Raw genomic sequence first — 25,010 nt, 5'->3', positions numbered from 1 at the left:
AGGGAAGCCAAGCATCAAAGAGTCCAGCCCCGAGAAGGTGTTCAACAAGGCATGGTCTTCTGTGCAGTGTCACTTATTTCTAAAGCAGCAACTTCTGCCTTCAAGCCATAAGTGTCTTGGCTGGGTCCTGTCACCAGGAGCCCCTGCTGTGTGCTCAGGTCACCCATAGGAGGCAGGAGGAAACCATTCATTTGGATGCATTGGCGTTCTTCAGTGTCAATGGTGCCCTGTTCTTTCCAGAGCCATTTGTTTGTTAAACACTCAGTGTATTCCAGGCATCTTCCAAGTCATTCATTTCATCCCTACAGTAACCCTGCAGGCTACAACATCCCCATCCCCATTTTATAGACAGGAAAGTTAAGAGGCACATCAATATCAAGGATATGCCAGAACCAAGGTTCAAATTACACAGTGGGCACCAGAGCCTGGGCATTCGCCTGCTAAAACCAGGTGGTCTGCATATGTTAATGGTGTACTGTAAAAGGCTTTGCAAGAAGGACACAGGAGATGGCCCTATTTGGGGCTCAGAAGAGCTCCTTATTCCTCTCAGGACCCTTGAGTCCCAAGACTGGGTGAGCGAGAGCCTCTGTTGCTGACTGCCATTTCTAAAAGTCCTCAGCCACAGATTCATCCCCCAAGTCCGTACCTTCCATCTCATCCAGACACAGCTCCAGGCAGACCTGGGCTGAGACACAGGAGAAGCTGTTTCCTGCCCCTAGAACCGGCGGCGGCAGGTATGAGATGCAGTGTGCTGTCCATCACACAGAGGGGTGGGACCATCGCTGGCAGGCTACTGAAATGCCAAAGGCTGGATGTTGATTCCGACAGAGCCTCAAACAATCATAGAAATGGAAAGACCTCTGTGTGTTGGAGCCCGGGCAATGGATACTTAACTGCTGCTGCAAAGCTAGCCCCTGAGAATAGAAGGCCCTGGGTAATTGTGACAGGCTGACAAGAGCGAAGACAGGTCTGCTCAGAGGGCCTGAAGCTCGTACCCTACAGGCGCCACATCACAGGGACACTTGCTCAGTCGTGTTTATTGTTGCACTGGTCATAATAGCCAGGAAATGGACCCAGCCTAGATGTCCATCACCCGGAGCACGGGTAAGGAAAATGTGACACGTGTGCACAGTGGAATTTTACCTGGCTATTAAGAAAAATTGAATTATGAAAATTCAGGAAAATGGAATTTGTTATCTTTAATACTAGAAAGCATTATTATACTGTGAGGGACCCCATTTCAGAAAGACAAAAGTCATGTGTCTCCTGCACGCACTAACTTAAGATGCTTGCGTGCATGTCAATCAGGGTCCTGAGACTGAGACTAGGCTGTGAAGCTAGAGAGGAACAAGAGCTGACGGGGCAAAACGTCCTGTGACATGAGAGTGGGAGGGCACCCCTGAGAGAGCAGGGCACAAGGAGGGGAGGCGGCACAGGGAAGAAGAGGGAGAGAGAAACAGCAAGAAAAACAATTCGCCTGAAAAGCCACAATGAAACCTCATTCTTTTTTAAAAAAATTTTATTAGATATTTTCTTTCTTTACATTTCAAATGTTATCCCCTTTCCTGATTTCCCTTCTGAAAATGCCCTATCCCATCTTCACTCCCCCTGCTCACTAACAGGGAAACCTCATTCTTAATAAGTAAAAATTAAACAATTACGAAAAGAGAAAGCCTTAAGCTCTGAGCCTGGGGCAGCTGCTGGTTGGAAGTGGAGAATTTCTATCCCAAGAAAATTCAAGATCCTAGGAGCCTCGGGAGGTAGCGTAGGTCAGGATAGGTGACCTCAAAATGGTATGTCACAAAGGCACGCTTCTGGCCACTGTGACCAAACCCCTGGCAAGAAGCCGCGTACAGGAGATGTGGGTATTTGTGCGCAGGGCTCTGAAGATGTGGTCCATTGAGGGGAAGGAGCAATTGTGGGGGCTTCTTCTGACCCTGTCTGTGAAGATCACAGGAAGAGCACGGTAGGTACTGCCCAGCTCACCATTCCCTTTTCAGTTCATAATTGCATCAGGACCCAGCCTGTGGGATCGTGCCACTTCCGGTTAATCCTCCCCGGAAACACCCCATAGACATACCCAGCGCTGTACCTCAGTATACCCCACTCAAGTTTGGAAATAAGTCTTTCTGGGTACTGATGCTGCAGCCACTGTGATACCCCAAGGGGAAGTTGTTACCCCAGTTGTGTTATAATCAAGGCCTCAAAGCTGCACCCTTGTAATTGGAGGGGGAAATGAATGAATGTGATGCTGAGGGAAAAAGAAGGAAGAAGAGGCTGGATGAAACAAACCTCGAGCACCTAGAGAGGACAAAGGAGCGGAAGTGAAGAAAACCGGGAGCCAGATGCCGGTGCTGGGGCCAGTTGGAGGCTCACTCGCTGCTGTCCAGATTTGGGCTCTCCACGGATCTAGAGTTCCCTTTGCTATCCAATCCCAAGACAAACCAAGCTTGCTCACGCCACAGACCCACTGGTGATCCCTAGGCCTTTGACAAGTGTGCAGTAAACCATCTCTCCTGCTGCCACTGAAGGACTCACAAAAGAAACCCACAAAGTACCAGAAGCTCCTCTGCCCTTCTCACAGGCTCAGCAGAGTCTGGAAGAACTGCATGCTAGGCATCAGTGACATGGCTTTAGGTGTCAGAAGACTGACACTCTGAGAAGGTTCCTGAGCCATCACTGCAGCCCCCAGGGCCTCCTCCTCAGCTGGAAACTCACTCGGGCCTCTTAGCTTGGACCACCGAAGACCCTCGAGGACAGCACAGGTGTATACCCTCAAAATTTTCCATTTTCATAGGAACTTCCAGGATTCTAGAAGGTCCAAAGTTGGAGCTTTTTTAGAACAGACCAAGGCCAGCCGTTGCGGACACAAACACTTTAACCCACAGCCCACTGGCGTCCTCCCATCAGGCTCCGTGCAGAACAGGCGATGCGAGGATCCCCACCCCCCACCAGAAGACTACACTGTTGATTTTTCAGAAAATAAAACAACCTATGAGTTTTATCTCTTTATCTCCTCAGCCCAGAGTGGGGAAAAAGGGCACAATCTGTCCTCCCAGTGGGACGTCCCCCTGATTAGATGTCATGAAACAGAGTCGTCCTTTAGTTAAGAATTGCTGGAATACCTCCGACCCATGGTTACTGGAAAGAAGAAAAAAAGAAACCCTGACTACAGATAAACTCCCCAGGGTTTCAGATCCGTTTAGCAATAAGCTGTGTTGTGAAGGAAACCTGGCCCCAAAAGATAGTTTGAATGCAAAATAAAGATAGGCCGCAGGCTTTGAAGCAAGTGCCGGGCTCCTGGGGAAGCACCAGGACCATATTTTTGGAGGGTCATTATATTTCCTGCTTCAGACATCATTTGGGTCTCACCGTTCTTTTATACATCACCTATTTTTAGTCATTACAGGTGCCGTGTCCTGCCAGGCAGGGGCCCCAGCAGGGCTGGCCTGGACAGGAGGGGTGAGAGTTGACTGCCCAGAGAGGCAGGAAGCTGGACAGGCTGGAGGAAGGCAAGTTCAATACCACAGATGGAAGTGTGTTCTCTCTGGGGAGGATGCTGGGAGCATACTTCTCAAGACTAGGAGCAGAGATGTCAGGAAGGGGCTGGCCCACAGGGAGCACGGGCGAGGAAAGCCTCCGAGCTCTTCCGTCCAACCTGCTACAAGGGAGTTCAGTGCGAGCAGAGTTTTAGGATGTGTACGATCAAGGCAAAGATAGAGATGGCAGAGCTGGAAATAGAGATGGAGGTGGAGAAGATGAAGGCAGATGAGGATGGAGGTAGAGATGAAAATAGAGATTGAGGAGGAGGTGGAGAATGGAAATAGAGATGAAGATGATGGTAGAAATGAAGGGAGAGTTGGGGAGAGAGAGAGACAGAGAGAGAGAGAGAGAGAGAGAGAGAGAGAGAGAGAGAGAACACAAACGCACAGACACAGCATCCTTGGATGCAGGAAGGTGAAGTTTTGCTCACCCGTGACTGCTAGCTTCTGTGTTCTGCCGTGGTCTCATTTGTCTTCCCACAGAATCAGTTACTGCTCTGTCAATCACTAGCACCTTGTAGGTCATCGGCTCCCTTTTGAGGGCACGTGATGGAGCCCAAACTTCACCTTTGAGAAGGGCACAGGCTCAGGTGAAAGTTATCATATGAGAAACACTGTCTGAGCTGCATGTAAGATGCATTTGAGCAATGCAGCAAAATGTAGAAATCCACGTGCCGAGAAGGTTGAGAGGGAGGGAGGGAGGGAGGGAGGGACGGAGGGAGGGAGGGAGGGAGGATAGATAAGTAGGAGCCGTTCGGGGAAGGCTCTCCTTGCATCACTCAGGCCTACCTTGAACTCCAGAACTTCTGTTTCAGCCTTTCCGGTGCCCCAGGACTGCAGGCCTGAGCTGCCATACCCAGTTTAAGAAGCAAAGTTTGAACTGTATTTCTCAGCAGTAGATTTGTGAAAGACATCAGGACTTGTATTGTTTTGCAAAGATACACAAAATTCACACACTGTTTTCTGAGCTCCACTCATGTACAGGCGTGAGTACATACAGACGCATGAACACAGACAGCCACACCAGGCCCTCCCTTCCTTGGAGGTAGACATAGACATGGATGCAACCACAATCAGACACCAGGCCACCACTCTCCCTGAGAAGCTGTGCGCCCTATTCATTAGTATTAAAGTCATATCACCACAGAAGCACAAAAAAGTCAAATTTATAACTTGTCAGACATTTTTAGTAGAAAATGCAAATAGGTAAGAAAGCCAGGCCTTTGAAAGCATCACCTCACGAACTGTAACCTGGTGTGTGGCTTTCACTGAAAACCCCTGTATGGACTGAAGCAACATTGAAAAGCCTTTAGCAAAGTCAGACCAGAAGCCCCAAGGGACAGGACAACCCAACTCAGACAATAAGGGACACAAACAGCCAGTGAGACATGTGAAGCATATCAGAAGTTCGTTCTGGCATGGTGGCCCATATCGTACACATCGGTCCTTCAGCTGAAGGTGGCTCAGGCACTTCCACGGGACAGACATGCAGACATCCGGTTGGCCCACAGTGTGAGGCCCCTGGCAGGGCCCCCACTACCCAGTTATTTGGTGGCATCAAGGACAGCTGCATTTTGAGTTTCCACTCTGAGCTGGGCGTTAGTGAACATCAGAAAGTCAATCTTGAACAACAACTCGAGACTGTTAGGGAGACAACCTAAAGACATAGTTAAAAATTTCAGAGACTGCAGAAGGACGAAGAGGAGGTGGCAGGTGCCAGAGAGACAGACAGACAGAGACAGACAGATGATCTGCACTGGCCTCATCATAATTCTCATTTCATGATCTAAACAGAGTTTGCTCTCTCGTGCCTCTGGCTCGGCACCTAACCCTTCAAGGACCAGACCTGTGCCTTGCCCAGCCGTAGAACAGGCTGTTCAACCAGCACTTCTGCCCAAATACTCACTGAGAAGGCTAAAGAAGCAAGTTCAACATGGGAGCAGAGAGGGCAAACCAAGGCAGGGGACAGCAGCCTAGAACCCTGTCTGGCCTGGATGCTGTCAACCTGGAGGAAGACAGGACAAGAGGCAGGCACTAGGCTGGAAGGACACAGAGGAAGGCTGAGTTAAAGGAGAAGCTGGCAGGGATGGGAGGCGGCTCCACCAGCTGTGCGCACGCCTGCTGCACAAAGCTCGCAGCTATGTTGGGATCCTCAGCAGCTGGATGCTAGGTGGGTGTGGAGACCCACTGGAAGGTAACCCCAGTGCTCAGGAGGTGGAGGCCGGGGAACCAAGATATATGTTAGCTGGCTAAAGGAGCTAAACTGGGGCACTCATCTCAGATGAGAGATGCTGGTTTAACATACACACCAAGAGAGACACACAGAGAGAGACAGAGACACATTGAGAGACAGAGACACAGAGATTTCAAGGAAGACAGCGGACATCAACGTCTAGCCTTCACACAAGTGTGCATACACATGGACCTGTCCATATGCACACAAACATGCACCACACACACAGACAGGAGAAACAGCAACAGCAAACACCCAGAACAGCAGCTTTTGTTGCTCTGTGGGAGAGGCTGCAGCAGAGGTAAGTCCTGTCAGTAACAGAGGGATTTCCACCACACCAAGCCGTTCAGGACCACTCTCCTCCCTGACCAGTATTAGTGACAAGGAGGGACAGTAGCAGGTTTGGTTATAAGAAAATCACCAGGAGAGGGTCACAGGAAGTTGAAGAGACAAGTTGGAGGCAAAGAGACCAGTTAAATCAGGAGACAGCTGCTGGGAAGAAGCAGCCAACAGAGCAGGAGCAGACAGACTCTCCAGGCCTGGAAAGAATGACATACCCTGATACTGGCTTCCCAGGCCAGACCGAATGGCTCCCGGGCACACAGAATAGTCAAGAACAAAAAAACCTGACTGAATGAGAAACGGGGAGAGAGGCCCCGATGCGATGCGCACAGCCACCCTGCCTGCTCAGCATGCCTGCTCAGCAGTGTCAGTCCCCAAAGGCTTCACACCATGCTCACACCTCGGAGCGCGCCCCTCCCCTCAGCAGTGATGAAGACATCTAGGCAGCCAGAGAAACTCAGAAGCAGCAAGTGCGGGAGGGGAGAGTTGTGCCACAGAGCCCAGCATCTGTGGCAAGCAGCTGCCAAGCAATCTCCATGTGTCCCTGCAGCTGTCAGCGTGAGTGATGGAAGGCGGGACAGAAGGAAGACGAGAACTTGAACTCGCTGTGCATGCCAGGCAGGTAGGTGGGCTCTCACAGAGCGCCATGCTGGACCTGTGGGTGGGTGGGCTCTCCAGCGAGCCATGCTGGACCTGTGGGAGCTTGGAGAGCTCTAGGTTTCCTTGAGAAAAGGGCTCTCACAGAGCCCTTGGATAGCAAGACTGAAGCTCACCGCCTCACCTGAGCCAGTGGCCCAGGAAAGCTGCCTGCCCACTCCACCAGTGCCCTTTAGCTGGCTCGCAGAATGTTGGTCTCCACGTCTGTAAAGACGCAGTACGAGAAACTCATCTTGGCTTCAAAGGATGGGAGTCCTACTGTGTGCGGAGGTAGTGGTGACACCTGTAACCTCAGGGTTTGCAATAGAGTGTGCAGGTGTAGCAGTGACACTTGTAACCTCAGTACCTGCAGCACAGTGTGCAGGTATGGTGGTGACACCTGTAACCTTAGCACCTGCAGTACAGTGTGCAAGTATGGTGGTGACACCTGTAAGCTTGGCACTAGCAGTACAGTGTGCAAGTGTGGTGGTGACACCTGTAAGCTTGGTACAATATGCAGATGTGGTGGTGACACCTATAACCCTAGTGCCTAGCTCCTGTGGCTGGAGGATCTAAAGTTCCTGCCTGCTTGGGCCATACCTCAAGAGCCTATCCCAGAACAACAGCTGAAGTGGGGGAATTATTTGAGAACTTCCTGAGCCCCTTACTGCAAAATAAACAGAGACATGACTCAGGTTAAGGTCATTAAACCCAAATATAAAATTATTGCTTCTGTTGTTCACCAGCTGCTGTGAGACAAGGTCTGGATATTGTTCTTCAATATTCAGATATTTACCAATTGTCTACCCAGCACACAGAAGTAAGATGGGGCTTTTGAAGACTTATTTATTTTCATTGTGTGTGTTATACTTACACACACACACACACACACACACATGCACACCATGCATACAGTGCCTATGGAGTCCAGAAGAGGGCATCGGACACTCCCTGGAAGCAGAGTTCCGACAGTTGTGAGCTGCCGTGGGAGCTGGGAACCAAACCCGGGTCCTCCACAAGAGCAGCCAGTGCGTTTAGTTTAACTAACGACCCAGCTCTCCCACCCGAGTTTAGTTCTGAAACCGCTGACACAGGAAGTAAACCATGAAAGTGTGCCAGGCCTCCAGCCCAGGGACTGTTTTCACAACTGCCATCCAGGTACAACGGGGCTAAGACGCAGCCATCTGCACAGGGCAGGCATTTAAGGAAGACAGCTCCAGATAATTCAGCTTAGCCAGTTCTCTGGGAGCCGGGTGCTGAACATAACACCTTGAAGATCACACGTCCACAGCAGACTTGCAAGGCCAAGTGTCTGGGACTCATGCTCATTAAGGGCTCACCTTGTAGATGAAGAGGAAGGTGTGGGGAAGATGGAAAACAGCTCAAAAAAAAAAAAAAGAGCCGGAAGGTGGGAACGTAGAGCAGATACAATGTTGTAGGTAAATTAAATAAAGGCAAGGGGCTGGGGAGGGGATCAGTGGGTTGAGCCCTTGTCACACAGTGTGAGGGACCCGAGTGCAAATGCCCAGAACTAACATACAGTGAGATACAGTGGCACATACCTGTAATCCCAGTGCTTACAGGGAAATGGCAGGCAGAGATGAGGGAGTCCCTGCAAATCTGTGACCAGTGCTCATAGTGAACAACAAACAATCACCCTGCCTCAGCGAAGACCAAAGGCAAAGACTGACAGCCAAGATCTTCCTGACTTCCATGTACTGTGCCATGCACTGCCCTGAATCAGACATGTAAATGTGCACACTTGCCTGTACACACACACACACATACACACTTCTAATAAATAAGGGTAAGATACCTCCACACTCAATGCAAGGTAAAGGATGGGTCACTTCTACTTGGGAGTTTGACAGCTGATACGAGCTGTATTCATTCCTTTTCTGTTGCTGTGAGGAGATACCAGAAGCAACCAGAAGTGTTTCTTTTGGCTCAGGGTTCCAAGCATCCACTGTGGTTAGGAGACATGGTAGCAGGCAGCAAGCAGCAGGCACGGCCGGCAGCAAGACAGGAAGCTGGGAGCTTACATCTCAAACCACAAGCATGAAGCTGTGAGAGCCATCGGGATGTGGTACGAGGTTTTTAACCTCGCCGCCCTCCCAGGGCACATGTTCCCCAGCAAGGCTGTGCCTCCTAAACTCTCCCAACAGTGCCACCAACTGGGGACCAAGCATTCAAATGCCTGAGATTGTGGGGAACATTCTCGTTCAATCCACCACACAAGCCTTGAAGGAAGCTTGGGTTCTGACTGGGTTTCATGCTTGGCTGTGGTAGGAACAGATTCCGGATACATTGTTGCTGGTTTTGAAACTCAGCTTTCTGTGTATCAAGTGAGAAGGGCAATCCTCGCCACCCTCTCTGGTTGCTGAAGAAAGCAGACATCCTAGGAAGGACAACCCACATAGAATACACTTGGTGCGCAGTCAGCGGCAGACCCTTATTCCCCACACGCCACAGCTAATGTCTTAGCTGTAGGGAACAGAACTCGCCCTGGCTGGATAGGATTTGTGGGTAGCTAAGCATGCAGAATTACCAGAAAGGCTGAACAACCAGGTACGAAAATTGATGGGAACCCAGTGACTCTATTCCATCATCATCACGCTAGCTGCTAGGAAGGAATGTACAATCTGCAATGCTTGCAGGGAGGAGGCCGCTGCCCCTTTAAGTGGCTGTTAACAATCCTTCGAGGTTTTGTTTGTTTCCTATAAGGCTCTCTCGAGAAAAACTCAAGGAACTGGCCAAAATCAAAGTCATTCTTCTAGGCGACCTTTGCTCGTTAAGCTCTCATTATAATGCTAAATTTCCTCCCCAGGAGATGTTCCTGTCTGCCATTTTAGAACATGTGACACATGAGGAAGCCTGTTCTCAAACTGAGCATGCTCAGTAATGTGTCTGCCTCTGGGTATGATGGTGGAACTTTCCAAAATGAATATGTATGAGTTTCCAGGAAAAACACTGCTGGCTTTCTTTCTTAGACAGCCACTGCTTTGGAGTTATCCCCAGTGATCCCCTTACTTGTCCAGCCACATGAGCCTCCCTGCTTCATCATCTGGTCCTATCCATGGCTTTGCTGTCACCATGAAACAAACCCAGTGTGTCACACTGCAGACACCGGCTTGAAGAAATAACTGTCGCTGTATGTCACTTTGGGTTGGTCCTAACACCACTAGCTTTAACATGACGGCCAGCCTCTTTTTCTCATCCCCAGCATGAATTCCTCCCTCAGTGACACCCCAGGAAGCTGGGAGAATCTCCTCAGGCAGTAGGACCTCAGCCCCTCCACTGCCCATTGCTCCGTGAGCCTTAAAAGATTCAGTTCCTGTTAAACCATGAGCTGTTCCAGCTATTTTTTCATTCCTACACAGCTAGGAATGAAAATATCAAAATATCTGAGTGAGCAACCCAAAAGACATTTATTTTAGCTTGTAGCTTACGAAGTTTGTCTATACTGTTAGCTACACTGGGTCTCTCTCCTCCCCTACTGAGATGGGAGATCATCCTGGTAGTGGGAACACATGGGAAAGAGACTGCCCACTTCACAACAGACGGAAGAGACTGCGGGCAAGATAAACTCTAGGCTGAGTCCCAACAACCCACTCACTCTGACTAGGTCCTGCCACCTAAAGTTCCCAGAACCTCCAGATTGTGTGACTTTTCCTAGGAAGATTTGAACAAATGTCGATTCACCCAACAGAGGCACTAATCACAGGCAAAAGAAATAATCCCACCCAAGCTGAAATCAATGAAACAGTTGGTTTCTTGGAGTTACTTATAGGAGGATGAGTGGGGGGGGGGGGGCTATCTATTAGAACAGGGGTGACTCAAAGATAGGTGCCTCATCAAAAAGTTCCCCCCCCCACACCATATGGGTGACAGCTTACCTACACCACACTCCAGGAACCCCTGCACTGGTGACAACCTACACCACGCCCCAGGAAACCCCCACCTCACCCCTACACAGGTGACGACCTGCTGCACCCCAGGAACTCTGACAGGACCTGTAGACAGCTCTGCTGACAGAGGATGGGGGCATCCTCATCAATTCTATAATTTTATAACTTTGGGAAGGCCTTTGTGAATCCTGTATGTTTCAAGAGCTTCCTAAGACTTGTCAGGTGTGTTTACTTTCTAAATCTTACCAAGCCTCCCTCCTGGAGTAGGAGAGGTATTTGAATTTAGAGGAGATGATCAAAATAGCACCAGCTGGGAACCAAGTCCACAGCACAAAGAGACTTCTCTTCCTTCCTCCTCTCCCTCTCCCTTTCCCTCTCCTCCCTCTCCCTCTCCTCTTTCGGACATTTCTGTCTAAAAACTTAAGTACCTAAGTTGGGCATAGTGGCCCACATCTTTAATATGAGCACTCAGGAGGTGATGACAGGAGGATCTCTGTGAGTTTAAGGCCAGCCTAGTATATAGAGTAAGTTCCTGGACAGCCAGAATTATATAGTGAGACCCTGTAATGAAGAAAACAAAACAAAACAAAACAAATCCACCACTTACAAAAAACCCTTAAGTATTCCAAGGCTGCGCAACAGTTTCTGCGCTGAACAGTGTTTGAAAATGAGATAGAACTCAATAGTGTTCAGAGAACGAAATTCAGGAAACAATCCAACTTTGCAATCAGGACACATAGGCAGGCCTCAGCAGTTGTTTAAAGACGATTAAAATGAGCCTGGGTGGACCGAGAGCAGTTACTGCAGTGCTCTCCTTCAGCGATGAGCTTCCCTAACCCTTTACAAAACTGCTTCTTTTTTTTTTTTTTGAGAATTTAATACACTGTTCTTTGATCACTGCATCCTGCCTTCTTCAACTCCTACCAGATCCAGCCTGATTTTTCTACCTTCCTAACTGCCTGCTCCTGTGTTTTAAACCTGTGAAATCCAACTTGTATTGTCCAAATACTAATGGGAGCGGGGACTGCCACAGAGTATGGCCAACCTACCGGGGTCGTACCTTTGCCACCTACCCCTGCAAGGTTCGGAGAGCCTTCCAGAAAGAGATGGTAGAAAGAGTGTAGGTTCTGGATGTTGGAGATATCTATTAGAAAACAGAGTCCTCCAGACACAACAGGGAGGAACACATCATCTGAGCTCACCGCGACTTTGACACCATGCAGAAGACCTGCTTAATTGGATCTAGACAGACAAACCCTTGGCACGGAGGAGGAAAGCATGCATGAAGTCCCGCCCAAAGTTTACTAAATCTCACTGTGCTCACTGCCCAGGTTCGGGGATGCCTACCTACCTTTGATCCCAGATAGAGCCCTGCTCTCTAAGGGAAGAGTCATGTCACTGGGGAAGCATCCTGAGGTCCCTGGTACCTTTCACCCAAAGAAACCAGGAGAGGACAAGCATCCTTGAGCATGGAAAGCCGCCTTCTTCCTCTTTGCCAGCCCAGGTCTCTGACTTGAGTACTGCTACAGAGCCCTTGTCATCTCTGTGTCCGTGTCTGGAAGACTCTGGTTTGTTCTGTGGCCCTTTCTCTTCCCTCTGTACCATCTAGATGGTTCCACAGTTTGCAGTTGACTCTGTGTCCTCTGAAGTGAAGGAATAGCAACATCTGTCAACTCCATGGCCCTGGGAAAGGCCTTCAAGTGGCATTTGGTGACAGAGAGCAAGATCCTATAACCCTATGCCAAAGAATCCAGTGATAATGCCTCTCCAGTCTTTATGTTACTGTTACTGTTTACTGCCGCGTCATACACCATGCTTTACTCTGTCTCATGTAAGTGGGGCACAAACCTTATAAAAGCAAGCTGTCTGTGAATGAGTTGATTTAAATACCAGATTTTAAAATCATATTGAAATAAGAGTGGCTGAGCACAGGAAAGGGCAGGAGGAAGCTTCCTTGACTCTGGTTGGCCTCTCCAGCTTGGGTGTCTCTCCCTGCTGCCACCGAGAGCCAGCAGGGTCGCGGGTGTTTTCCAGACACGCCAACATCTGTAGGTATGCGGGGGTGATTTCCAAACATGTTTTTGTTCTGTCTTTGCATCTGGATTGCCATTATCAAGGTCCCTTGAATTATGGCTCTGGAGAGGACACAAAGAGGTGCCAGGACACCATGGCTCCAGGAACGGGGCCTCTTCAGTCTACTCTACAGTAAGCCCCGGCAGAGAGGGTCTAGCCAGCCTCTGTGCACACAATGCGTCCACTGGGGCCTTCAGCACTTGTCTGGTCTAAATGTTTGTTAATTTGGCACCCACTTAGAGACATCACCTACTCGTCAATATCAGCTCAGTGACATCTAGGAACTGAAGGAAGCTTAGTGGAGATTTAACAACAAGACTTGGGGGACATTTGCACGAGGGCCTGATGTGTTCCTAAAAAGACTGCTAAGATCAGTGGTTGGGACAGGAGCTACATCAGCAGCTGGTGAATAAGGTCACCCGGAAGGAGTGGCCATCAGAGACAGCCAGGAGGATTGTCCAGGAAGAACACTCAGAAACCAGTTTTTCTTACTAAGATACTCATTGCTTAGGATCAGTTTAGTAAGCATAAATTCTGTTCTAAATCATGCCCATAAATTGTATTTTCATCTTTTAAAATAATGTGTTTTTAAAATCGTGTGTGTGTGTGTGTGTGTGTGTGTGTGTATGTGTGTGTGTGTGTGTGTCCTACTCACAGAAGCCTGAGGTGTTGGATTCCCAAGAGCTAGAGTTACCAGTGGTGAGAGCCAACCAACATGCGGGCTGGAAGCCAATATCAGGCCCTCTGAAGAGAAGTAAGCACTCGTGGTCATGGAGCCGAACCTGCTGCCTTTCTCCATTTGGACTTAATCATTAGAAAATATCAATATTTGAAATTGTTGGATAGTATAGTGTATATGAGTGTGGATATGAGATAGGGAACCAGAAAAGTGGCCACAGGAGAGGAAAGAGGTGTTGAGAGGTGTCAGGGGACGATAGAACACAGAAGGCTCTGAAAGCAGAGAGGAAACTGGTGTGTGTGTGTGTGTGTGTGTGTGTGTGTGTGTGTGTGTGAAAGACTAGGAATGTGTCTCGAAGCTTCACCTTCTGCAATTCTCTCTTACCACACCCCACACTGTAGCACACACACAAACACACACACACAGACATTGTCTTACTTTATCAGTACTATAGTATATCAAATACAAAGTAGACTGCGTACTCTTGCAAAATAGATCATAAATTCCATGGAACAAATAAAATCCATCTTTCAATTTTCTGCCTTAACATCTAAACTCTTTATAAATAATTTATTAAATCCACATTGTCTGGGCTTTAAAACTGAGAGCCAAAAAATAAAACTCCATGTTCATAAAATTTACAAATATTTAACTCTCAAGTCAAATGTAAATAATTTGTCTTTTTACTCATTAAAGTTGTTGGCTCAGCTTATAACATTCTGTTTTCAATACTTTGATTATTTAATCTCATTTTCTTTCATTGCTATGTTAATAATTCTTGGACAAAGTTGTTTTGACCTAATTTAATTCTGTTTTATTTCTATAAATCAATTCTGTATACAAAATTTTTAACTTATTTATATAAATTCATTTCTATAAATATCCATATTTATAGAAATTATAAAATATAAATATATAATACATTCATTTTGTAGGTTAATTAAAATACAAATTAAAAAATATTTTATAACTATAAATAAATTCTGGATACAAAATAATATATATTAAGATATATATATACATATATAGTAAATTTTGACAAAAGGTTTTCAATAAATGCATCTTCCAAGGGTAGGTTTCTTGGCAGCTTTAACTAAATTTAATGTACTTTCTATCCTGTTGACCCTTGAGCTTGGAAGGGATTATTTTTTAGGGGGGGCAATGTTGTTTAGTTGGTGTTTTCCCCAGAAGTCCCAACTGTTGCTGTCATTCTTGACCAGAGAAAGGGGTTATCTCATGGCTGCTTCCCATAAGCCGTGCTTGTTTCTTGCAAAACAGTTTAATGGCCCAGCGCCTAGCCACAGGGCCAGCTGTCATCATCTTGGCCCTTACCCTGAGAAGGGAAGGATGGAAAACAAGATCCCTCGTTGCCTGTCTGTGTCATCTCCATTCAGGCTCCTCCTCGGTCTTCAGGGTGGAGACAGACTGGGGAAGGCCTCCTTTGTCTTTTGTCCTTTCCATAATGTCCTGGACCACTCATTCTTATGCAGAGAGACACCAAATTTTCATATTCACACCAGTGCCACATGCACTAATTGACTCCTTTGAGTCTCTGCATGCATGGTGTGTGTGTGTGTGTCTGTGTGTGTGTGTGTGTGTGTGTGTGATTGCAGATGGACATGGGCCATCACATAGGCACTGTGGAGGTCAGAGGACACCTTGTCTAAGCTTTCCTCAGTTTCTACCTTGTCTGAGACAAGTCTCTTGTTGATCCCTGCAGGTGCTACAGGGATTCTGGTCCAAGAGCTTCTGGGGATTTTACTGTCTCTGCCTCTTGTCTCTCTGGAGGAGCACTGGGATTCCAGAGAGGAACTCCTGCACATGGCTTTTCATGCAGGTTCTGAGGATCTCATACAAACGCAGCAGGTCTTAACCCACCAGGCCTCCTTCTTAATAATGTCTTCACTCCTTCAACAAATAGTCAATTCTGCCAAACATCACCCTCTGTGGATCAGGAAAGAACTCAGACATATTGTAAGGAAAAGACATGAACACAGATGGAAAGACCTAGAAACCAGTAGGAAGTTGGGCACATGCAGGACCTGGCATTTAGCAGGCATGACATAGATACAGGTTGCACTGAACTGGACCCAAAACAACTTCAGGCCTGTAATCCAACAGAGTGTCCACATAGCCACGCAGGCACAGCTCAGCCTGAGCAATGTGTGTCTCAACCAGCAGCAAGCCATTCAGTTCCCACGTGATTCCACAGAAGGACATTCCACCAGTCACCTCCTGTCCTTCTCCCCCAAAGCTGGAGAGTATTTAAGAACCAAAGCTCTAAAATTGGATGAGCTAGAGTTTTTGTCTGTTTGCTTGTTTTAATTGGCCCACAACTTACACATAGCAAAGTGCATAAAGATTTTGAGCACTCAATGTGATTGTCCTTGGCAATTACAACAGTGTCAAGACAAACACTTTGATAAGATGGAGACCATTTCCATCAGTCCTGAAAGCTTCTGTCTGCCTCTCTCTAGGCTCGGGTTTCTATGAGTTCGTTCTGACCTGTCCAAGAGCCTTGCATAAGTAGATTCACAGGTTGTATCTTACCAACTGGCTCTGGTGTTCCTTCTGTTCTCCTGCTGAGTGGCATCCCTGGAACAGGGAGGCAATCACCTGCTTAGCCATTCTCCTACCAGTGGAAAAGCTGCCTCCATTCTTTGGCTGTTATGACTGAGACATTTATAATCATTTTCATGGAAGTCATTTTGTAAACATACATTTTTGTGTTCTTGAGTAATTACTCAGAATTCGGTATCTTAAACCACAGAGTAGATGTAAGTTCAACACTGTAAAGAATTTATTAAATTTTTCTGCAAAGGGCTTGTGAAGCTGTACAATCTCATTAAAACACATCAAAATTCTGATTGCCCCACACACTCACAGTTAGCACAGGTGAACTTTTACCTTGGTCATTAGGACTGATTCAAAACAATGGTCACATTTTCTTATTGCCTTCTGCCAGCCTTATGAAAGTCTGGTGATGTGAGGCTTCACGTCTTTCTCGGTCTCCAGTGCAACTCCAAAGCCCAGCAAATTGCATGGTATACCTTAAGCACTTACTGGGAGCATGAGACAGAAGAGATGTCCCCTCACCAGTGCAGCTCTGAAACCCATTGCTTTCATTGTGTGTGCATCCCAACCCCTGTATAATACCGACCCCTCCTTAAGCGAATGCTGTGATTTCTTCCAGGGCCTTGTTCTTGCTTCCCCTTCCCCGAGCCGGTTCACTGACCTGACTTCATAAGAGTCTCCAGTCATTTCTTCTCACCACCTACCTACACCCCAGACCAAGCCCCATGTCATTATTGTTCCTCTTACAACCATATCTGTTTACTTTCTTGTTTATTTCTTGAGATGGAGGCCCATGTAGCCCAGTTTGCCCTTGAGCTCACGCCGTGATCTAGGGTGATCTTGAACCCCTGACTCTGCTTTTTCCTGCCAAGTGTTGACATCACAGGCAGAAATATCACACCTGGTCAATGCAATGCTGAGGACCAAACCCAGGACTTCCAGTATTCTACCCACTAAGCCAGAACCCCTGATCCTCTTTACACAAATCAACACATTGTATTTATAAAGTTGCAGCTCTGTCAAATAATAGGCAGAGTCACTATTGATACACATAGCTGTTTGGGTGATTTTTTTTTTTAAAGGCCAGCTGCTTACCAGAGCCAACTAGCCATGAAACAATGTATCAGGTAAACCACACAGGACAGGAACACCCTGCCTCCTGTGCTTTGCTCTCTGATACCCCCCTCCCCACCATGAGGGTGTTTGAGTCTGACCCTCTCAGCCAAGTGGCAGATGGAGAAATTGTTTGCAATAGAGAGGAGAATGTTTTACAGACTTCCTACAAATGGGGCTGAATTTTCATCTGCCAGCAAAGCACTGATCAAAAACGAAAACAAAAAAAAAGGTGAGGCTGTGGGAGGGTGAGGGGAGTCTCAACGGGATATCCTGTAAGGGCTCCTCAGGAACGTGTGTGTTTTCGGTCAATAGTCAGTGGCTAGATGATAAAACTCTAAGGGCAGAGGAGAGCCCCTGGAACAAACACTTCTCTGGTCCTCCCAGCCTTCCGAAGGCCGCACAGCAGAAGGGAACCTGGGTCAGGATCCAGGAAGTCTGTGTTCCAGACCTGGTTCTGGCCCTGACTCTTTAGGTCACTGCCTGTTGGTGATGTCACTTTTCAGTGTCTCAGTCCCCCATCTGTACAGTAGAAAGAAGCAATCCTATTCCTACCAACTGGGTTGTGAGTGCATACTGAGGGGGGGAGGTGCGCATGCCAGCAGGGAGGACCAAAAGCAGTTTGTCAGATGGATTCTCTTTTGTTCTCCTCCCTCTCACACGTAGACTTTGTATAATAATTGCTACCAATGTTTATTAGACTATTACTATGTGCCAGGTATGGGTCACGTAGATATGTGTACACAAGTCTTGAGTTGCCACCTTCGACACAAATTAACCCCAGGGAGAGGACGCCTAGAAGGTCATCAAGAATATGCATAAGAGTACATTACAGCAGATACACCAAAGACTACTCAGCAGTAGTCTGTCTGTATGGAGTGCCTGGCGTCTGACCAGCAGATGCTTCCAGAAACCAAGGCTCTGGGAAGTCTGCAAGGGTAAAGGCAGTGTCCTCCCTCACAGGCAAATTAAAACAGAAAACCAGGAAGATTTCCCAAGAGCTGCACACGGCCTCTCTCCTCTCTCTCACACGAACCTTAGGTGCTTGTCATCTTACTTGCCCATTGCACCAACCCTGGGGGTAGCTGTCGCTTTAAGCTCCACAGTGGTAAAGTTGAGGCACAGAGAGAAACGTGTCATGTGGAAGAGGAGGAAATGAAGATGGAGGATGCTTTTTTGAGACTCGGGAGCTGTTTTTCAGTGTGATATTCACTTGATATGGTTTCTTGATGGCACTATCCATTTTAAAATGTCTTTTAATAGAAGGAAAACTCATCTTCCCCTAAAGGTGTGCCCTGCCTATTAATAGGTTATACAATACTAAGAAATTAGTCCTGAAATCAGGTACATAGAGCAGGTTGTGTTTCTATAGTGATGCTTATATATGAATGTATATATGTGTGGAGTGTGTGTGTGTGTGTGTGTGTGTGTGTGTGTGTGTGTATCACAACAATAATCATAGAAAAAGAGGCCATGGTTTCAGAGGATTAAGGGGAGGACAGAAATGGGGCTAAATCAGGAGTACATGGGAGGGGTTGGAGGGAGGGAAGGAAGGAATAAATGCTATAATTATATCTTCTTTCCAAACATATCTTAATTGTTATAACTAGCATATTGTTTAATGTGACACCCCAAAAAGGGTTGTTGGGGGGAAAAAGCCCTAAGAACAGAGGCGTAGTTTGGGGATACATGCAGAGAGACCTGCTTCCCATTTCTGCTCAGTCACTTTGAGTTCTGTGACCCACATAAGCCACCTGGTTTCTCTGAGCCTCCGTCTTCTAACTTAGAAACAAAGTGAGGATCGGACCGGGGCTGAGCCGCTGTGCATCTCAGAAGCATCCCGAGCCTCCCTGTGGACTCGGAGAGAGTGAGGTTATACAGAGCCATCCTCAGATGAATGCAGGGTGTATGCTCTGTCACTCTGGGACTCGGGCTCCAGCCTGCACAGGAGGGACTGCAGGTGGCACCGGGGGAGGGCGGGTCTGTACCCGCTCATTCTGTGCTGCAAAGCTCCTCTGCGTCCCAGGCTCGTTCTGAGGCTCTCAGAAAACACACGCCGGATCCAAGACGCCTGTTCCAGCCTCACTTCTGTTTACTCCACCATCAGGAGGGTGTCATTTAGCCAGAGCCATCATCCCAGTCACACCAAATGGCCCATGGAAGAAAAGTTGGTTCTGCTCAAAGAACAGATGACAAGTGGCAAGCTCCTGATGTCCTACAATAACAGAAGACACCAGCAACTGCCTCATGGTCCAACACCAGAGCACATGCTCCCTTCCAAGCCCTCGCTAGCTGCCATGTCTGTCCCTTCCCAGGGACTGAAGAATATCCCTTGTCCCCAGCACAGTTGGGCCTCACCTCCCCCGGTATATAGAAAGCCACACATAGACAGCTCCCAAACTCTGAGTCCTGACACTCAATTTCTTTTTCCTTTGCCAATAAAAAGAACTCATTCAATCCCTTGAGAGTGTGTATTTATCTGTGTGCAGCACAGACACCTGACACGTAATTGGTGCATTATATTAACTGAAATGATGTGGCCATTTCCCAGTGTGCACAGATATCAAAACATTGTATTGTACATCATTAATATATACAGGGTTTTTTGTTATTGTTGTTTGTAAACAAAAAGAATTTTGTAAAAAAAAAAAATCACTTCATCTTTCTGCATCTGTCATGCACACAGTGATCAGAACAAACAGGGAAAAAGATAGTTTAAGACCAAGAAAGAGGGGAGGAGGAAAAAAAGGTGAAGATATTCTCCGCCCCAAGAGTCAGTGGACACAGTTGAATCCACCTTGTGAGGCAGGCCATATCTTAAGCCTTCTCCAATAAGCAGCTATCCACAGACCTGTAGCCTCAGGATCAGCTCAAGTCCCAGTCAGAGGAACTGCAGGACTTCTCCAAGCCTGCTCTGGGGTAACCGCTTAGCTCTCATTCTCCAACTGCGGAACCAGTGTGAACTCATTTAACCATTATTCAACTTTTACAACATGGACCCCTGATAGATGACTGAGAGGCATCCAGTTTTTTAAGCTGTATAATTCAGCTAGCTACTCGATGCAAGCCGCTATCCCAGGAGTTGAAGAGTTGAGAATGTCCCATAAAGAAATAGCCCCAAAGTGTTTGTGGTTTCACTACTAGAAAGCGAGGGACAGAGGGGACAGTCAAGTGCTGTGTCCTCAGAAAGAGCATGCTTCGTTTACCAGGAGTTCTGAGCGAATAGAAAGGCACAAGTCCCCTCTTTCTGCTGCTCTTCCTCTGCAAGCACGCCCGGCAAGACCAAAATCTCAAACCCTGAGAGCAGGCGAGTCTGGACCTGCCAACCTCAGTGAGTCTCTGAAGCATTTGTTATTTTTATGGGTCCCTGAATGCTTCCCTTGAATATTAATTTTCTTCGATTCTTTAAGTATATATTAGTTATTACATATTTTTGATTAATATTTGATGGCCGCTTAGGCTGCCAAGAGTGCCCATAAATTTTCCCAATGGAATCTGATGCTAGGTAAGTGTGGGAGACCTCTCATGTGGAGCAAAGACATTAATCATTTTAAGTCTCCAACTCCACACCTTAATACCCAAAGATATATTGCTAAGAAGCCCATAACACGTCGTTAAAAATGAATGTCTTGTAGTAGTTTTCATGCCTGCAGAATTCAGGGCAGGGGGTGGGGTGGGAATCCTGGAACCAAAGAAGTCAGAGAGCTCAGGAGTTCCTCTCTGGACACTTTTATTTTATTTTATTTTATTTTATTTATTTTATTTTATTTTATTTTATTTTATTTTATTTTATTTTATTTTATTTTATTTTATTTTATTTTTTTGAGACAGGGTTTCTCTGCATAGCCCTGGCTGTTCTGGAATTTACTCTGTAGACCAGGCTGGCCTCAAACTCAGAAATCTGCCTGCCTCTGCCTTCCAAGTGCTGGGATTAAAGGTATGTGCCATCACTGCCCAGCCCTCTCTGGACACTTTTTAATGGATTCCCTAATCCTCTAGAATCAGCTATGTGATTTTAGGGCCTGGAGCAAAAAACTACATAAGAGTCTTCAAAGAATTATGACATATTTTGACAAAGCAACAGCAAAGTTTTCAACCAAGTCTGGTGCCTTCTAAAGCATCCAGCCCTGTGTGGCAGCACAAGGCCTATCTCTCTCTGCCTTCCCCACACCCTTACCTCCCTCTCTTTGAACCCAGACCTCTATCTTGCCCTTCTATTGGAACTCCATCTGTTTAAGAAAACAGCAGCAATCCGTTTGTCAGATGCTATGAGGGGCCCTTCAAGTTTAGGTGCTCATGAGGCCAAGGCTGGGTTCTGCAGGACAGCCTTGTGAGTACTGCTATCACCTCCATTCTGCAGATAGATGACAGACAGACAGACAGACAGACAGACAGACAGACAGACAGACGGATGGACAAGAAAATTCATGTAGGTTAGAAGGTGCATAGATGATAAGTGGATAGGCTATACATAAATAAGAGATCATAGGCAAATAGTGACAAAGAGACAACTGGGAGAAAAATGAATGATAGATTATAGATGCATAGTTAAAACTTAGGTCATAGAAAAACAATCAGATAATAGATGATTGTTGGGTGGTAGATAGATAGTAGTAGATAGATGATAGATAGATGGTCGAATGGATGGATAGTTGGATAGATGATAGATAGATAGATAGATAGATAGATAGATAGATAGATAGATAGATAGCAGGCAGACAGACAGGCAGATGCTGGTATAGACACGGATATCCACAGAGCTTCATTTTTATGCAGAACATCTGTAAATACTAAGCTAGCACAGATGGTATCAGTGTGTGCAGGAGACTTTGTAGTAGTGTTGGATAAATGTACTATCCTGACTTGGTGTAGAAAAAAGTCTAAAACCATAATGCAGCGCCAAAGCCCATGAGCAGCCTTCCTCTGGTCAGGGCAGACAAGAACTGGACAGGCACAGAGGAAACATAGCACCTTGTGTGTTCCAGACGCCCGCTTGGCTAATAATAAAGAAGAAGACAGAAGAGAGTCCATCTCCAACCTCAAGGCATCTGACCAGTCTGGAGGAGCCTTGTTCCCAGTCTTGGAGAGAAACTCCTCAGTGTTTCCTCTTGTCGGCATGTTGAGCCTTCACGGTCCAGTCCTGCTAGCTCCTGAGGAAGGTACTGCTCAGGTCATAGGCCTCTCTTCAGGGATCTGGAGATGACTTGCTTCTGCTCTCTGCAAAGTGCTTTATTCTATGGAAGGAAGGGTTGCAGAGAGCCAGGGCAGCCGTTGGAGAAGACATCTTGTTGTTGAGTGGCAGCCCGGCCGAGAGGACCTTGGCCTTAGACATACACCCACAGTGAATATCTCACCTGCTGTTGCTACTGTAGAGTCGGTAGAAGGTGGCCAAAGGTACCTAAGGGAAACCTTATTACAAAATGAAAGTTTCTATGTAGGAAGACAGATTGATGGGTAAAATATTGACTTTGCATGTATGGGGATCCTAATTTGATTCCCTGACCCATGTGTGGGAGCACAGGATTGTGAGCCTAGGGCTGGATCAAGAGAGAGGAGGGCACATGTGTACACACACACACACACACACACATTCATATACACAATACACATACACACACAAGATATGCCCACACACACCAGGAAAACATGCATATACATTTCTTTGAAAGAAATCTCTTTCTGCTTCCTAAATTTACTAGAGTAGTCACTGCAGGACTCGGGGAGAAATTTAAGGGTGAAAGCAAATGGCATGTGTGCGTCCCTGGCTTCTTGCAAATCTCTTCTGATCTTCACTGTGAGGCAGGACACCCCTCCCTGCATGCTCGCCTAGATTTCAGAGGTACGACTGGGCGTGCTCATCGTCTCTCAGTCTCTGAGCTAGAAGCAGAGCTCAGAGCACTAAAGCAGGCTGCACCGCTGTCCCCTGGAATGGCCTGTGCTCCAAGGTCAGTGTTCATATATGGAACCAGAGCCTGGGATTGATCGGCACACTCTGAATGTGTCCTGAAGCCACTGGCTTGTTCCATCAAATAGACTAGTAGCTGCTTGCTGCTTATCAAACTCTGATTCAATTAAAATAAAAAAGCCGGCTGCATTCCACCCTCCCCCATCCTGAGACTTTATGATGGATACAATGTATCATCTACTAGGATCTCAGGAGCTAGTGAGCATCCCACCATAAAAGACTAAGGAGATGTCTCAGTGGATAAAAAATATGCTGTTCAAGCCTGAAAGACAGAGTTTGCATCCCCCAAGCCCACCCAAGTCAGGCAGATTTGGTGACCACCTATAATCGAAGCACCAAGCAGGCACAGGTGGGTGATCCTCAAGACAAGCTAGACCAGCAGGAATCAGTGAGTTCTGACTTCAGCAGAGATCCTGGCTCAGTATACAAAGTGGGAAGCAACTGGATTAATTTGGGGACTCCAAGGTCATATACAGCCTCTCAGGTGTGCATGTATGTACACATATATTCACACACACACACACACACACACACACACACACACACACACACGTGCTTGCACAATTCCGAAGGCCACAGAAGGAACGTCCTGACTCCCATGCCTGAGCTACTGCACCCGCTCCACTAGAGCTGCCCTCAGCAGCAGCATCCTTAACCCGTTTGTCCAGATCTCCCGCACTAATGATGTGGTCCTGAGCTTCACCCACCGTACGGTCAAAGCTCAGTAGTGTCTGTCCCTCTAGACCCTGTTACTGTGATCTATGGCTCTGTCCCAGGATCATGGTCTTATCACAAATCAGAGCCCAGGAGCATGGAAACACAGTCTAGAGGTGGTCTGGTGTGCCATGGCAGTGACATGGTGGACCCTCTTTGCATGGGACCTCCATTCCCAGAGCCCTTTGTCCTTCTCCCTTACCACCCTTATCTAGTTCTGTGAGAATTATGGTTTTAAAACAGAAAGTATCCCCACCCCAGGGGACAGTTGGCAGGGTCTAGAAGCAGGTTTAGTTGTCACCGCTGCAGGGGTGCCGCTGCTTGTGCTGGTTAGAGGTCACAGGTTGAGCATCTGGCTGTACGTCTACTGTGTGCATCTCAGCCCACAGCAAAGGCACAGGCAGCTACAATGTCAACTGGACTGCAGTCAAGAAGCCCCAGTATAGACCAGGATGGGCTCATTCTGCCCTCTCCCTGTGCCCTCTGCTGTCACATCTAGTTGATCGGGACATTTGTCCCCTCAAAGCACTGTTCTGAACCCAGAGCCGTCTCTGCCCAGGGCTCTGGGCAGCCTCTTCTGCGTGGGGGATGCTGAAATGTAAAATGAATGTGACTGGCTGTCCTCACACTAGACGCTCTGGGTGATGGCCACGTTCACCTATGTAACACTGCAAATGTTCAGAAGAGGAATTCGTATCACCTGCATACACTATGACCCCTGATCACTCTGAGATGAAGGAAGGATGAGAGAGAAGAGAAGAGAGAAAGAGAGAGGGAGGCAAAGAAAAATGAAACAGAAGAAGAAAAGCTAGGGCAAGTCTTTGTAGAAGAAAAAGAGGAATAGGAACCAGAAAAATTAAGTTCAAAGCAAGGTACCACAAGCTGGGGAGACGGTTTGCTGCGCATGCGTGCACATCCATTTCTAAGACATATGGTCTGCTGCGCATGCGTGCACATCCATTCCTAAGACGTATGGTCTGCTGCGCATGCGTGCACATCCATTCCTAAGACACATGATTTTTAAAAAGCCCAGACACAGCACTGAACTGTAATCCTAGCCCGGAAGAAGTAGAGACAGAGATATCCCTCAAGCTCGCTTGGCCAGTTAGTCTGGGGGAATTGGCGAGCTCCGGGTTCAGTGAGAGATGTTTCTCAGAAAATAAAACAGTGATTAAGGAAGACGTTCAACCTTGCCTTCTGACCTCACGAGTAGCTGCATGTACCTCACACG

This window comes from Apodemus sylvaticus, chromosome 12, assembly GCF_947179515.1.
Source record: "Apodemus sylvaticus chromosome 12, mApoSyl1.1, whole genome shotgun sequence".
In the NCBI taxonomy this organism is placed as follows: Eukaryota; Metazoa; Chordata; class Mammalia; order Rodentia; family Muridae; genus Apodemus; species Apodemus sylvaticus.
Note: the sequence above shows the minus strand (reverse complement) of the source record.